Below are 14,517 nucleotides of genomic sequence, written 5' to 3' on the forward strand. Positions count from 1 at the left end.
GCAAATATACAACATTCAAGTTTCAGATGCATTTTTTATTCAAATTCTGATGGCACATATTTACTTCCATAGAAGACCAGCAGCTCCTTTAACCTTGCTGTCACTCTTAACAGTATCAATCAACCTTGGTGGAAAAGAGGCTCTTTAATTCCTTTTCCTCTGGGGTGTCGCCTGCTCTGGCAGCCGGAGCTCAGGGAGGCGGCTGGAGGTTGCACATAGGATCCTTTTCCCCCTGCTGCTCGCATCAGGCAATGACGTGCTGGACCAGGCTTGGTCGTTTTTTTAAATTTTTTTTATAATTAATAAAGGGTGCAGTGTCTTGACAGAGCATTCACACGGGTGACGTTGTTCACATTTGGTCATCCTAGTTTTAGTTCCAAGTCTTTTATGACCAACATAAAGTAGTGTCTAATTGTGAAGTGAAAAGGACAAGATGCATGGTTGTTAAAAACATAGGGGAATTAGAAAACTGTGGCACGAGTTTGTTTTCAGTCTCTTATGCTCTGTTAGCCCTAAATAAACACACAGCACAGGTCAGGGATGAGGTTAAGAAATTTAAAAACGGGGTCAGTTTAAACCATCTTTGATTTCAAAGAACGCACTGTCTGACCCAACATCAGAAAATGGAAAGAGTATGACACGCCTTCATACTTTTGGCCACTCACCTAGACTGACAACATTCATCACAGGAGAACATTCATACGAGAAGTGGCCAAAAAGGCTCGTAGAAACTGGAGGAGCTCCATAGATCCAAATCTACGTTGGAATGATCTGTTAACAGGATAACGAATATATATATATATATATATTTTACTCCACAAACATGGCCTTGACAATCGTGCAAAAATTAAATAACCACTGTTCTAAGACACAATAGACATGTGAAAGAAGATCATTTTGTCAAGTGAGATAAAAAATTTTTAAGTGCAACTTACAAGCAAAGCAAAACAATAGGCATTACCCAGAACACATCGAGGTGACCCATGGTGGAGCAGGACGCTTTGCTTGATCTTGTGAAGTAGTTAAGTGTGATGGAAACAGGAAAACAAAATAATTTGTAAGGTGGCAAGTAGGTTTTGGTAGGTGCATGTATTCACGAAATCAACATCACAAACCAATTGGAGCTCACCATCTACATAGTGATAATGTTGGTGGCAAGGTCAAGCTGTTGGACCTGCTTTTCTTTAGCAGGTACAGAGAAGCTGGTGAAAGATCACAGGATTTGCTAAAGATTGAATGGTTTATATCAAATTTAGTCAAAGTCCAGACCTGTATCTTGTTGAGAATCTCGGACAAAAATAGGAAAAAGAGAAAACTGACATTCCCAGAATCTGTTCATTTGGTCTGACTGAGCTCGAGTTAATTTATAAAGGAGAATGAGCAAACATGTTTATAGTTTTGCAAAGCTGGTAAAGACATAGCCTGAAATGTTTTTCAGCTGAAATTGCAGTGAGTTTCTAAACAGATTGACTTTTAATATGGTTCTCAAAATGTATAATATGTGTCATTTTCCTTACCCTCTGCAGTTAAGCACGTTTTTTTTTTTTTTTTTTTTTGTTTATCACATATAAATCCTACTAAACACTTTGAAGTCTTGGGTTGTAAATGACAAAATGTTACCTTTATAGGGGCAATGAATGCATTTGCAAACTGCGTTAGATCTAAGGAATAAGTATTAAATGAAACCTCAAAAGACCATACTTTAGTGTAATCATCTATACTTTACAGCTTTCTTGAGATAACTGTGAAAGAGAAACAAAGTCGTCTTCCACTGATGTGCTCGTCCCACATCGCCTAGCAATTACACGAGAAGTGCTGTCACAAGCGGCAAATTAAAAGACAAAAGAGGAATAATCTACATGACTTGATCTATGATCTGTGTGTGCTAATCTAATTTGTTTAGTGGCCAAGTTTAGATTGAAGTATGTTCGCTGTCTATCCTTATAAAAGATGAAGAGGAAGGGTATCCGAACTAAAAAGCTGCTGAAGGCTCCCTTTAGTTTCACTTTGAAAACATAAGCTGCTTTTCTTGATATGCTTCTCTTGCAGTTTCGTAAGATATCCAGTAACACTGAATCAGTGATAACCCTTAAGTCGGTGAGGAAATTTGCTAGAAGAAGTGATTATTCTTATCTGCTGTTCTTCTGCATACAGGAGAGGGAATAAATGTTGTGCAGGTCCATGTATAAATAACCTCGCTGTAGGAAGCATTACTCCTTCCAAGAGAAATGACTCGGTGGGAGGCAAGACGGTGCAGAGAAAAGATTTAGGGCAAACGTAAGGAGAGAGCACTTTGAAAAACTGGGTACCTGAGGGTAGAGCTCATGTTCTGGACAATAACTGTTTAGCCTAAAATCCCCTACAGAAGCAAACGCCATAATTCCATGTAAAGGCCTAATAGCGCTGGGATTTTGTGTCAGCAGAGAACCCTGATAACAAGGCTAAATGTGTGCCCAAGAAACCAGGAGGCATGGGAGGGTTTACTGTTCCAAGGTCCTGGAGCTGATGTCAGTTTTGGCGGGCCTCTCTCCATCCCCAGTGCTTCTTCTCTCTGCAGCTTAACAAACTGCTCGCTGGAGCTTGCCTAATCCTTGGCTAGCAGTGCCCAGTGATTTATTATAAAGTTAGCTCATTTAAGGAGATCTGCAACATCGCTTCCTATACACAGGGCCCCTGACAGATACCCGCTGTCTCGACTCTGGAGTCTGAATTGGCAATTAGTTTGAAGAAGTCGATGTGTCAGTGTGTGTGCGTGTGTGTGTGCGTGTGTGTGTGTGTGTGTGTGTGTGTGTGTGTGTGTGTGTGTGTGTGTGTGTAGGGATCAAAGACACGGGAGAAAACGGCAGGGTGAAAGTTTGTCCGTGTCCATCAGAGAGAAACATAAGGGTCGGTGTCTATCTTGTTGTGTCTGTTTGCCTTCCTGTATTGTACGGACTCTGTATGTGTGCACATGTGTGAGTCAGTCTGTCTGAGTGTGATTCAGCACTGCCAGCCTTGGTTGAATGGGTGCCCTGTTTGAGCCTCGCTTCTGACGCTAACAGCCGCTCCGGGCCTCTTGCTTCGGAGCAAATGCTGTGTCCTGTGTGCAGAAGTAACAGGTGCCTTTACACAGTCACTTAATCCCTCGTCTTTGCCGAATCGTGTTGGCGGGGGGTGGAGGGTTTAACTTCACCTGTGGGCCCGGGGCAGTTCCCACACGGTAGGACAAGTCATACTGTAGTTTAGCCCCGATAAGGTGATGATGTGCTTTAAAGTCCTATCCCATCAATTTTTCTATGTATTTTCACATGAGAGCAATTAACAAGTCAGGTATTTATTATTAAAGCACATTGAAGCGGTATTCTCCTTTAGATCACACAGCACTTGGGAGGGTAGCACCACCTCTCAGAAACCTGGGAGCCCAAACAGCAGTCGTACTCGCCTATAAGAAATCAGCGTGATTGCTTGGTCAGCAGTGTCTCCTCACCAGCCTTGGCCCATTGTAGCTAGCTGCTGCACTAGCTGATATCAGTAATTTCCACCGCTATTATTAATGCTTTGACTTTTTAATTCAGAGTTGCTCCACAGGTGTAGAACAGGCGCGTTACGCAGCATAACCGCCACTCAGCTGTCTGTCTCCAAGGATCGATGTGAAAATATTTGTTGAAAGCAAACCAAAGAAATCAAAACTTTTGGCGGTAACATTTTGAGGCCTTTGTCTGAAACAAACTTCTTTTTTGCTTTGTGCTGACATCCCAGTCTTTTTACCTCCATGTACACCAGGGGTCAGTAACCTGTACAGTACAATTTTGTTTTAACCGAGTGTGGTTAGTTCAGCTAAAACATGTGAACAACCTAAAAACATAGGACTAATCAAAGTAAAACGAAACGATATCATCAGACATCCTGTTGTAAAAATATGCATAAAAACAGACGTTTTAATACATTTCTGTTTAAAACTTTTAAATGCTTTATGTGTCATTTTTGCCACATTCATTAAAGTTGGGATATTAAAAACATTCAGTAAACGGTGATCTGAAGTTTGTCTATCAGCTTGTACCAAGGGTGTGTAGTTCTGTGTTCAACTTCATTTGTTAAATTTGCTGTCACTTTCATTTCATTTATTTATTCTAAGATTAGAACAGTTTAATTGTTCTGTAACTTTACTACTTTAGATAAAAAAAAAAAAAACAAAAAAAAAAAATTTCCATCAGTAATTCAAATTTTTTATTGCCAAACTTAACACTTCCCACTAAAAACAGCAGGGTGACTCGCACTTGTCAGGCTTTAGAAGCATTTTTGAAGGGTTTCCGTTTCTAAACTTGGCATTTGTCCGCCATCGCTAGTCAATCACCCTGATTAAACGGGCGCATTTCTGTTTAAGACATAGTCTCCCTTAAATTATCACATTATTTTCAAGATAAATGAGCAGCACGTTAATTTGAATTAATGAAATAGCTAATGTCACTGTATCGATCGGCAGACACTGTCCATTGACTGTCCAGTATTTAAACACAAGGTGATGCTTCTTGATTGAAAGCCTGTCTGGGCGATCGGAGCCAAGAAGCTGGCAGAGGCACTCTTAAAAAAAAAAAAAGTCCCTCGCTAGCCTTACGTTTTAAACCCGGAGTTTGTTGTTTTTCTTCGCAGCGACCTTTACTGCTGTTGACATCTTTCTGATTGGGGGCAACGTCTGTAGCCGTTGACCTGGACACAGTCTCAAATTAAGGAATGGCGTTTATATTCAGGCCGCTGTGCCGACAGAGTTCGAAGCTTAGATCTATACAAATGAACATGAATGCAGAACCATAAATCATGCATTTAGGTTTTCTTCTGTGTAAGCAAAGCTGTCATCACCTACTGCATCAAACCTGGGATTGATGGACAGCTTTGAAACAACCCTGAGCATAATCTTTGGGTTTGTATTAAACCAGGGGACCCCTGCCTCCTTCTCTTTCCCTCTGCATTCTTTTGCTGCAGCATTCCCCCAAAACTTGTTTTCCTTCACACATTCTGTCTCCATTCCAGCACTTCCCTCATCACCTCTCCTCTCTAATTTCTCCCTCCCTTTTCTTTCCTCTGCTCTGCGCTCTCCCCCCCCTTCCTCCTCCTCCTCCTCCTCCTCATTCCAAGCTTGCTCCGGACCTTGATGTCAAGGCCTCCCAGGCAGTGTGGTCTCTGTCTGCGGGCTGTCAGGGCAGGGACACTGCCCACCGGGACCCTGAATGGGACAAATTGACCGTAACAATGTTCCCACTTAGCATGTGGAGCTGGAAGAAAGAGAAGGTGAAAAGGAGGAACTGATGATTGAAGGTCGATTTTATTTATTTTTTTCTTTTTTGGGGTGGTGGGGGGTCAGCAGGGTGAAGGGAACTTGGTTGTTGGGGAAAGTAGGAAAACACTTTGAACACTTTGAACACTTTCATGCATTTCAAACACTTTGAAATGCATGAATTAAAGACGTAGATTAAATTGCGCTGCTCGCATTTTGAAATCCACTTTGACACAAACACGCACAGATGCTTTGGTTGTTGTTATTTGCCCAAGGCTGCTGCTTAAGATGCTGTGGAAGGAGAATAAAGCTATTTGCTTGTGACCCTTCAAGGCCTCGCACAGCTCGCGTTACTTCTAATGCCCACATGCCCTGCAGGTTGGAGGTGTATCAAGGAGAGCCGTGCGCACTAAACACTACCCCTGCCTCAAAACGGGTCAAGGATCAACCCTGTCGTCTATTAAAATGCAATAATGGCTGTGGTCCAATGGGATCACCTCTGCCATTTAATCACACAATGCTGCTCCCTCATCATCTGCTCTTTCCCTTTTATCTTTTAATCACATGTTTTTTTCCCCAGCACCGTCTTCCTTTCACTCTCATCTTTTCGTCTTCATTTTTTCTTACACATCCACTGCAAAAGCCCAAGCAGTAGATGAGAGTTCAAAGACAGAAGCTCGATGCAGTCAGTAATAAGCACGCCTTCATTTTTCTTTGAAAACTCTTTTCTTTTTTTTTCTTTTTTATACAGTTGCTCTCATCAGGAGCCACAGGCTAGTATCTCTTCAGTTTTCCTAAGGAAGGCTATGATTTCAGTATTTTTTAGCCAATGCACTTTAACTGTGACATATTGTCTTGGAGAAGTTGGAGCCGCATCATGTTGTGTAAGCTCGAGGTGGTGCAGTATGACAGGAACAGAGAATGCAGCTGCTATCACCAAAGGCCAAGTGGCTGTTGAATAAAGATGACTCTGGTTGGGGGGAAAAACTGGCTTTCCATGTAGGCTTAGTGTACTTCCACAGGCACGGCTTCTTCCTCTCTGCTCATGTGTATGTAAAAGTGTCTCTTTCCTATATCTGAACAAAAGTCCTAGAGGGAGGGGGTGACAGAGGGGGTGTTCTCTGCATTGGGAAAGAGACATTTCCATGTGTATGAACGCTTGGCAGCGTGCCACGGGCATTACAGGTCAGAATGAAAAGACGGGTAGACACGACGGAGACGGGCACCGATGTTTACTTCCTTGGACACAAATTAACAATTTGTGAGTGTGGGTTGAGTGTCTTTCATGGTCAGTTTGCTTGAATTCACATAGCTTCACCCCCACCCCCCTTTTTCTCTTTTGGTCGGTTTCTCTTTTTCACAGATTCTAACACTCTGTTTATAATCTCAGAGGCAAATGAGTCATTTTCTGACCAAAATTGGGCTCTAACAAGGCCCTACATAACCAACAAGCTTATACAAACTGCACATTTAAATGCAGTTTGCATAATATGCTGTCATGCACAATTGCACACCAACAATCCACGCCAAGTCTAAATTGTTGAGCTTTATATTTGATGCCAGCAGTTGCACTGAAATTATCTTACTTTCCTCTGTTTTTTTTTTAATTTTATTTTTTTATTTATTTATATTTCATTTATTTTTCTTACATTTTGGCAAACAACATTTCTTTCTTCCTCAATCTGGTGCAGCCTCCAACATATCATCATTTCTTTAATAAGCTCCATCCGTCTTCCATTCAGCTATGACCAAATTCCCTGTTTTTCCTAATGAAAATCATCCCAGCAGCACGATGGTACCATTACCATGATTCACAGTTGGCATGTTGTGTTTAAAGTAATGTACTGTGTTGGTTTCCTGGTTTCCGTAGCATTTTGCATGTAAGGTAAAACTGCTAGTTGTGCATTCTTCCACATGTCCTAGGTTTCTTTTAGCAATCCATTTTCTTTATCCACACTTCCAAAAACCTCCCAGATTTGCTCAGTGCACAACTAATAATTTTCTTGTCAAAATATTCCTTCTGAACTTCTTGTGGCTTATGAAATTACATTATTTTCCTCTAGTGTTATAACAATAGCAGCACTTGTTCCTGACCCAGTGTATCCCAAGACGTTTTTTCTTGCTTTTAGGCCCCTGTCTACTTTTGACAAGCTCATAACTAATAGGTGTGCAGGTTTAATTACCTTATTGGTGGGGGGGAGACATAACAGAGAAGAGATGCTGGCCACACACATCCTGAATCACTTCCCGCATCAGCACAGCATGAATCTGGAGAGATCGTGCCCTGCGGGGCAGACTACAGTTATCCCGCTGCGGTTTTTATAGCTGATTCATTTCTTAGGGGAACTTTCAGCCAAAGCGGTTCTATCCTGTGGTTTTATGGTCGCAGAGATGCTGCGAAAACAAAATGGGAATGCTCTCGTTGTCATATTTCTGCTCTTGACTGAATTGTTTACCACCCGTAGATTACAGCTTCTGTTGATGATCTCTACTCATAGTTTGCGTAATCCACACTTTATGTCTGCTGCGATTCCACTTATTTTGTTATTTGAGTTAATTATCAGCTCAGTTCATTTAATAACTTGTGGGGATCAATCGGGTTGAAAAAAAAGAAAAAAGAAAACTCTGGCTTTTTGGCAAGGAGCGCTTGCCAGTTGGCGAAGGTGGGAGAACGGTGCAGAAGCTGTGACCTACTGTCCCTTTGCTCGGTGACGGTGGTCGAGAAAGAAGGGGAGGCAAAAGGGGCAAACATGTTTGGATTAAGCTGAATTGTATGGCCGGAGAGGCACTTAGCAGACAGAAGGCTACGAGAAGAGGTAAAAAAAAAGTGGATGAGTCTTGAGGGGGACGCTTGTTCAGCCTCTGTTGCTGTTGGAAAGTGGAGGAAAAGTGGGTCCTTGAACGTACTCTCCCAAATTAACGGCTCAGAAGCTGCAATTAATGTACGGCCCTGCCGTGGGTCTCTACTGCGCCGCATCAAAGAGGCCTTGCTGCGCGGTGCGTCTGCTCATCTCCCTGGCACCGAGCATGTGAGCTCATGCACTCGCACGCCCCCGCGCACGCCGCACTCAGGGGGGATTTTAGCCAAGAAACTGAGCCAATGAGCATGATTTCAGATGAAAGCCTCACACAGAGTTAAAGAGCCGTGCGCCAAGGTTAAAGAACAAAAGAACGACGGCTCGGACTTTAAGAAGTGCTGAAAAGATGAAGGAGAAGGTCAGGTTTGATGTCTCTCTTTTTTTTTGCTGGTCAGGAAAAAAAATGGGAGATGAAATAAGGACTAGAGAAAGAGGAGGGAGGACGACACCGCCGCCGCCGCGTGCTCTCTGAGAGTGCGAATCACACGGACAGACCCGGGACCCATCTGGAGGCAACAGGTCTGATGACAGCAGGGTGGTTTTTGATCCAAGTATCTTGCGAGCAGGAGGAATCTGCTCTTGCCCAGAACCCCTGGAGACCCAGCCAGTCCATCAGCAATCTGTTCTCCGCATTGGTGAGACGGCGGACCCATGTTTATGAGCTCTGGATTCCTAATAGTTTAGACTGAAAGAGTGTTTGATTATGGGGTGCTAGGCACAGCTGTCAGAGACAAGTGGGTCCTGTGAGGATGGTAGACGGTCTGTAAACTCTGTGGGTTTGTAGAAACCATAGAAAGGACTTTAAGCCTCTTCCCCAAACATCTGTTAATGTAGTTGCTAATGTCTCAGTCTGAATCCTTTCAAAGTAATGCCACTGGACACGGGGAGCACTAACAGAAATTACAAACCAATCAGGCTGGAAAAAAAAAAAAAAAAATTGATAATCTACACACATACCACTTTCTTCTATAGTTTGTGTTTTTTTACAATGGAGCCGTTGATTGGCAAGCGGATTTTGTGTCATTGCCGTGCTTTGACAACACGGCAGCCAGTGCGCTCGCGGTAGCCGGTGGGTCATTCGTATTTGCATGTAAATGTTTTTCACCCCCTGGCTTGACTGGTGGGGTAATGAGAATGGGGCTCTGTCTGCATCACTTAGAGGGAGGCTGCAATGAGTGACTGTGACATTCAGAGCTCGGGCCTGGCGTCACTGCTTACTTCCAACAGGGCTTGTTCATTTACAAATTTATTTCTGTGGGAAAGAGGAGGCGAAAAGACGGGAAGGGAGTGCATCTATGTGCGCACGCGGATGTGATGTGCAGTCGAGACCAGATATTTACGCACGATGTATTAAAAAGCTCCCAATTCCCCCCCCCCCCCACTGCCTGACATTAAATCAGTTTGAACATTTTCTGTTTTAGATCAGTTACGATTACCAAAATCATCTCTATTCATTAGATACCAGAGTAAAAGAAGAATTTTAGAGACTTTCCTCAAATTCAGGAGTTTACATACGTTTTAAGGCATCCTGGTGAAATTTGAAGAAATTTGTAAAAAAAAAAAATAAATAAAATTATATATATTTCAAAGCCCTGCGACAGACTGGCGACCTGTCCAGGGTCGTTAGCTGGGGATAGGCACCAGCATCCCTCCCGACCCCACTAAGGGACAAGGGTGTAAAGAAAATGGATGGATGGATGGATATATATATACACTGCTCAAAAAAATAAAGGGAACACTTTAACATTTAAGTGAACACTAAAGTGTTCCCTTTATTTTTTTGAGCAGTATATATACATTTCCATATTATTATTTACAAATTTTGCCAATTAAAATAATCTCGACAATCCTAATTGATCTAAAACAGGAAGCTCAGTCTGTTTTCATGTGAGATGGTGAGGGGGGGAGGGAAAAAGGATTATGTGAGTTTTCATGAAATGTATATAAATATCCACTGCTCCATGTACACACATTGATTTATGATTATTTTTTTTATTTTCCCTGAGTCAGGGGAACTTAATTTCCATTTCTACTTTCCTCGTTCTCGGAGCCTTGGGTCTGGACTTGGCCTCCTTCGTTCCTCCATCAACTGAGACGGACAGTTTGCATGGTTTCTCTCACCCAGGCCAGCTTTTAAAAACACATCCACAYACACACACCTCCTACATGGCGATGATGGATACATGTGCAAAAGCACATCTACACACGTCGGAGGAGTGTTTGTTCTTGACTCATGTAGCACGTCGACGGGTTTGGCAGTCTGTCAGGCATCTATCAGCCCATGTCATCAAGTGATGCATCGCTTCTCTGAGTCTCTCGGCTTGACTGGCTTCTCTGGTAGCTGAGCAAGGCAGGCGCGAGGGGACACTGTGGGGCATGATATCTCTGGAGGGAAATGGTGTTGGAGTAAATGAAGGGCTTGAAATGGGAATGTAAAGGAAACATTCCCTTCCACACTCGCAGATGGAATCTTTATTTACAGTACTCTGCTGAATTCTCAGCCACCCCTCATTTCAGTTTGTTTTGCTTCGAAGGAGCCAGACTTTCTTGTAATCTTCTAAAGTGGTCGTGAGCAACAGTTCCCAAGGCTTTTTATCCTGCAGATCTTTTAGAGCTTTTGTCTCAACCATTTTGTGATGCATATTTAGTCTTGTACAAATGTTTCTGTGCGCGATTCGTTTTATGTTTAGTTTTCAAAGTGTCGGACTTTTAATGACTTTCAATTAAATGGCTTTTCTTAGGATTTACTGAACAGAAAAATACATTATTCTAGAAGAAAATGATTAGCGAATAAAAACCCAAAGTGTGTTTTGCATTTATAATTACCCCCCTTCAGCCTGATACCCCCAAATAAAAACCATCAATCTTGAGAAGTTTGTTAGAAAATAGTGGCGAACAAACATCTTCATTAAAGGTCGAGGAACACAACAGGCCGTCTGTTGTGTTCCTTTGATTGGATTTAATTTGATTGGATTTAAAATGTTTTTAGGTTTGAGAAGCTTATAGAAGTATGCTCATAAAGAGTTTTCCACAGTATCCATGGAGATGACTAGGTATTTTTGCATTTTGTGTTTTTCGGTCTTTTGGTCATAAGTTTTAAAATAAGTTTTCTCCCATTAAATAATTACACACAACTTTTTCTTGGTCTTTCAAGAAAAAAAACCCTCAATAAAATACATTCTGCTTTGTGGGTAGTGAAAACATTTTCACAAACACTTTGTGAAAACATTCAGAAATGTTTAAAAGATTGCAATATTTCCCAGGTGCTAAAATGAGCGTGTCTGTCTGGTCTGCTTTGCCACTCAATATTTCTGTTGTACATTTGTAAAAAAAACAAAAAACAACAAAAAAAAAACAAAGTTCGATCTTTCTGCTCTGGTGGATTATTTTTCAGGCTGTGTGAGTCCGTCTCCGCTTGTGTGGGAAATTGTGTGGGTATACATAAATAAACTGGAGGAACTATTTTGAAAACCTCTCAGTTTACATGTCTGTGGATGACCTTAGTCTGGTGTGACGCTACCTTAAATGGTTTGTGTTCAAAAATATGACAAAAAAAAAGTGCAGTTGTTGCTTCTTTGTTGTTTTATTCTGTATAGTCTGTCGATCTGTGCTATGTTATAGTTTGTGAAGTCTTTGTTGATGCCTAAACATGGCTGACATCTGCTTCTTTTGTAGCTTCCTGACATCGGATTCAAACGGCGCTCCCTCTGACCATGACTTTTCCTGTCGCCAGCATCGCCTCCTCATCCTGTTGTACGCATCAACACGCGGCTCACTTGTTACCTGCTCTGGCTGCGCTAACCTTTTCAACAATTATCCCGCTTGCTTCTTATAAATAGATTTGCTTGTTCCGTCTCTTGTCCTTTCAAAAGCAGCCACGCTCTGCCCTGGCTTTGTGGTTCCGTGGCAGCAGCGAGCACCACTGAGAAGATTGCACACCGGAGTCTAAGCCGGAGGAATAAACAAGACAGAAAATGTCTGAACCTGGCACTTGAGTGGTTTCATGTGCCATGAACCATTAGGAGTGCGGCAACAGCAGAGATGAATTGACTTAGTGAGCTTTTCCTCTTGCATGTCGGAGGAAAACATGAAAGCCTTGTTGTTTGCTGTAACAGCAAGAGACCAGGAGTCGGAATAATTCAAAGCATTGTGAAACACGCATTCAAAGAGTAACCTTTCATGTCTGCCCCCCTCCCTTCCCTGCATGCTTCCAGCAAGAATTGAAAGTGTTTTTTTTGCTTCCTAATTTATTTTATCAATAACTCTGTGTGTTTTTCATTGTGCATACCCATGAGAAGGTCCAGCTCTGTGTTTAGCGACAGAATGACTTAAAGCGCTCAAGCCTAATGTTAAAAATGACACTTTTTTTTTTAGTTTCTCCACTTGTCTACCACACAACACCTCCTTTTTGCTGCTTTGACTTGTGTCATTCTACCTGGCGCAGAAATCCTCTCTGCTGTCATCAGCGCCATTAACGGACACTATGAAGTAGCTTTGAAGCTGTGCCGGGCTTAGGTTGTAATAGGAAAGCTTCGGGCTCAGGATATAATGGAAGTAAAGCTTTGGGGGCTCTGCTGTTTGAACCTTAGCTCAGATTTTATCCCCCTTTCATAAGATAAGGTTTTCAACACATCTGGACCAATTATGTCGGTTTCCTTGGCAGCTTCTCCTATCTGCTCACATATCTGCTTGTTCAATCATTAAATTTGACTTTGACAGGTGCAGCAAGATAGATCAACAAAGATTAAGTATGCCAAAGCAGAGAATGCATGACATAAATAATTTTCTTTAAGGCTTTTTATGAAGCTCTCTATTTATGTACATATTGCTGCCTCTAAATTGGATGTTGTTAATTTGTTTTCTTTTTTTAATCTTAATCCAATTTCTAATTTACTGTTATCTTTACCCAGCTGGCTCCAAACATAGACACTTTTCATCTTCCTTCCGCTCCTTTTCTTTGTTTTCTGAGCCTGTCTCTATGGTTTCCTTGGCTTGTGCAGTAGGGGGTTTGTGTGTCAGCCTGTGTGTATGTGGCCCTGCTTGCATGCGAGGATGCAGCAGGGAAAATAAGTATGGAAAATGTCAACCTTTTTATCAGCAAACATATTTCTAACGGGGCTGTTGACGTGAAATTCACACCACATGTTAATTATAACCTAAGCGATTCACACATCCTAAGAGTCAAACTCAAATGAGTCGATAAATGAAGTTAAAATTAACTGGGGATAAAAAAACAGGCACAAAGCTTAAAACTTCAGTGTTGGTACGGGGTTTTCTGAGTGGTAATCATTTAAATCCAAAGAGTTCAAAGTCGGTTCAGCTGTCTTCCCAGCACTTCACTGATTTGTCCACATGGTTTGCATCAAACTTGGCATGAAATTTGATGTACTTTTTCTTCTACTTTTGTAATTGTGCAGAGATTCTGTGCTAGCATTGAGAAGTCTAGAAATCTGAAAGTTTGAAAACAATGTACGTTGAATATGGCACTGAGAAAACCATTAACCTAAATATGACATTAACCTACAGTGATGGGATGTATTTGATTAATTTTTGACAGATTTGAGCTGTTTTGTTCAGTTTCCTTGCTTTGTTACACTACCGTTTTTTTCCCCCATGCATTCAACTCTATTCTCCCTCCACTTTATTATTCGTAAGAAAGTCAAAGTGTTCAATAGTTATTTTACCTACTGTGAGCAGATAAGGTAAAATAACAGCACACCCTGCAATAATAGAATGAGAACAGCTAAAATGAGGGGGATAATTAATGACATGTTGGAATCGGTCCAAACCATAAAAGAAAAAGCCACCCTGAGTGGGATACTTTTATGTGTTGGCTCTTCTTTGTTGATGAGGCTTTACTGGTTTACTGATAAAAATATCCCAGTGTTTGTTGAGGTACAAACACACAAGGATTCCATCTGACCACATCACTTCCCATTCACTTATTTGATACTGCACACAAAATTCAGACCACATAATGAGGTAAATGTGATTATATTATCAGCTGTCACTCCCCCCTCTGCTTTCTGAGCCACCAGCTCAGCATTTTTTTTTTTTGCTATTGTGAACTTTCTTCTCTCGCACTGATAAGGAGAAACTGTGAGCGCCGCGGCTGACGAGATTCCTCCTTGAGAGCTGCCGTACATACAAGCTAAACCAAATCCTGAGACGCGTTTTGTTCCAGCAGAAAAGTCTGTGCGAGTATCTTTGTCTGGAGGTGGAGAGATTTGGTTTGCATCTGATAATCCCCTTTCACTCCTGAAAATTAGTTTCTCTCTCTTGAGGCTAGCACACAGGAGCAAAATTACAACTGAACAAGGCTTACAGAACAGATAGGAAAATTAGTGGAGAGTCTGTGTGTGTGTGTGTGTGTGTGTGTGTGTGTGTGTGTGTGTGTGTGTGTGTGTG

General features: G+C 41.8%; 1 protein-coding gene across 2 annotated transcripts in view; it reads left to right on the forward strand.

The window, feature by feature from the left end:
* sema6bb (sema domain, transmembrane domain (TM), and cytoplasmic domain, (semaphorin) 6Bb) overlaps window positions 1–14,517 on the forward strand; it is a 175,419-nt gene that overhangs the window by 5,416 nt on the left and 155,486 nt on the right. The window contains exon 1 of one of the 2 annotated variants that reach the window (XM_017304420.1): window positions 8,505–8,744. The exons of the other annotated variant lie outside the window; for it this stretch is intronic. The gene's annotated coding sequence lies outside the window, so the exon portion shown is untranslated. Of the gene's footprint in view, window positions 1–8,504; window positions 8,745–14,517 lie in introns of those variants that run through there. 2 annotated transcript variants of the gene reach the window in all.

This window comes from Poecilia reticulata, linkage group LG4 (assembly GCF_000633615.1).
Source record: "Poecilia reticulata strain Guanapo linkage group LG4, Guppy_female_1.0+MT, whole genome shotgun sequence".
Lineage (NCBI taxonomy): Eukaryota > Metazoa > Chordata > Actinopteri > Cyprinodontiformes > Poeciliidae > Poecilia > Poecilia reticulata.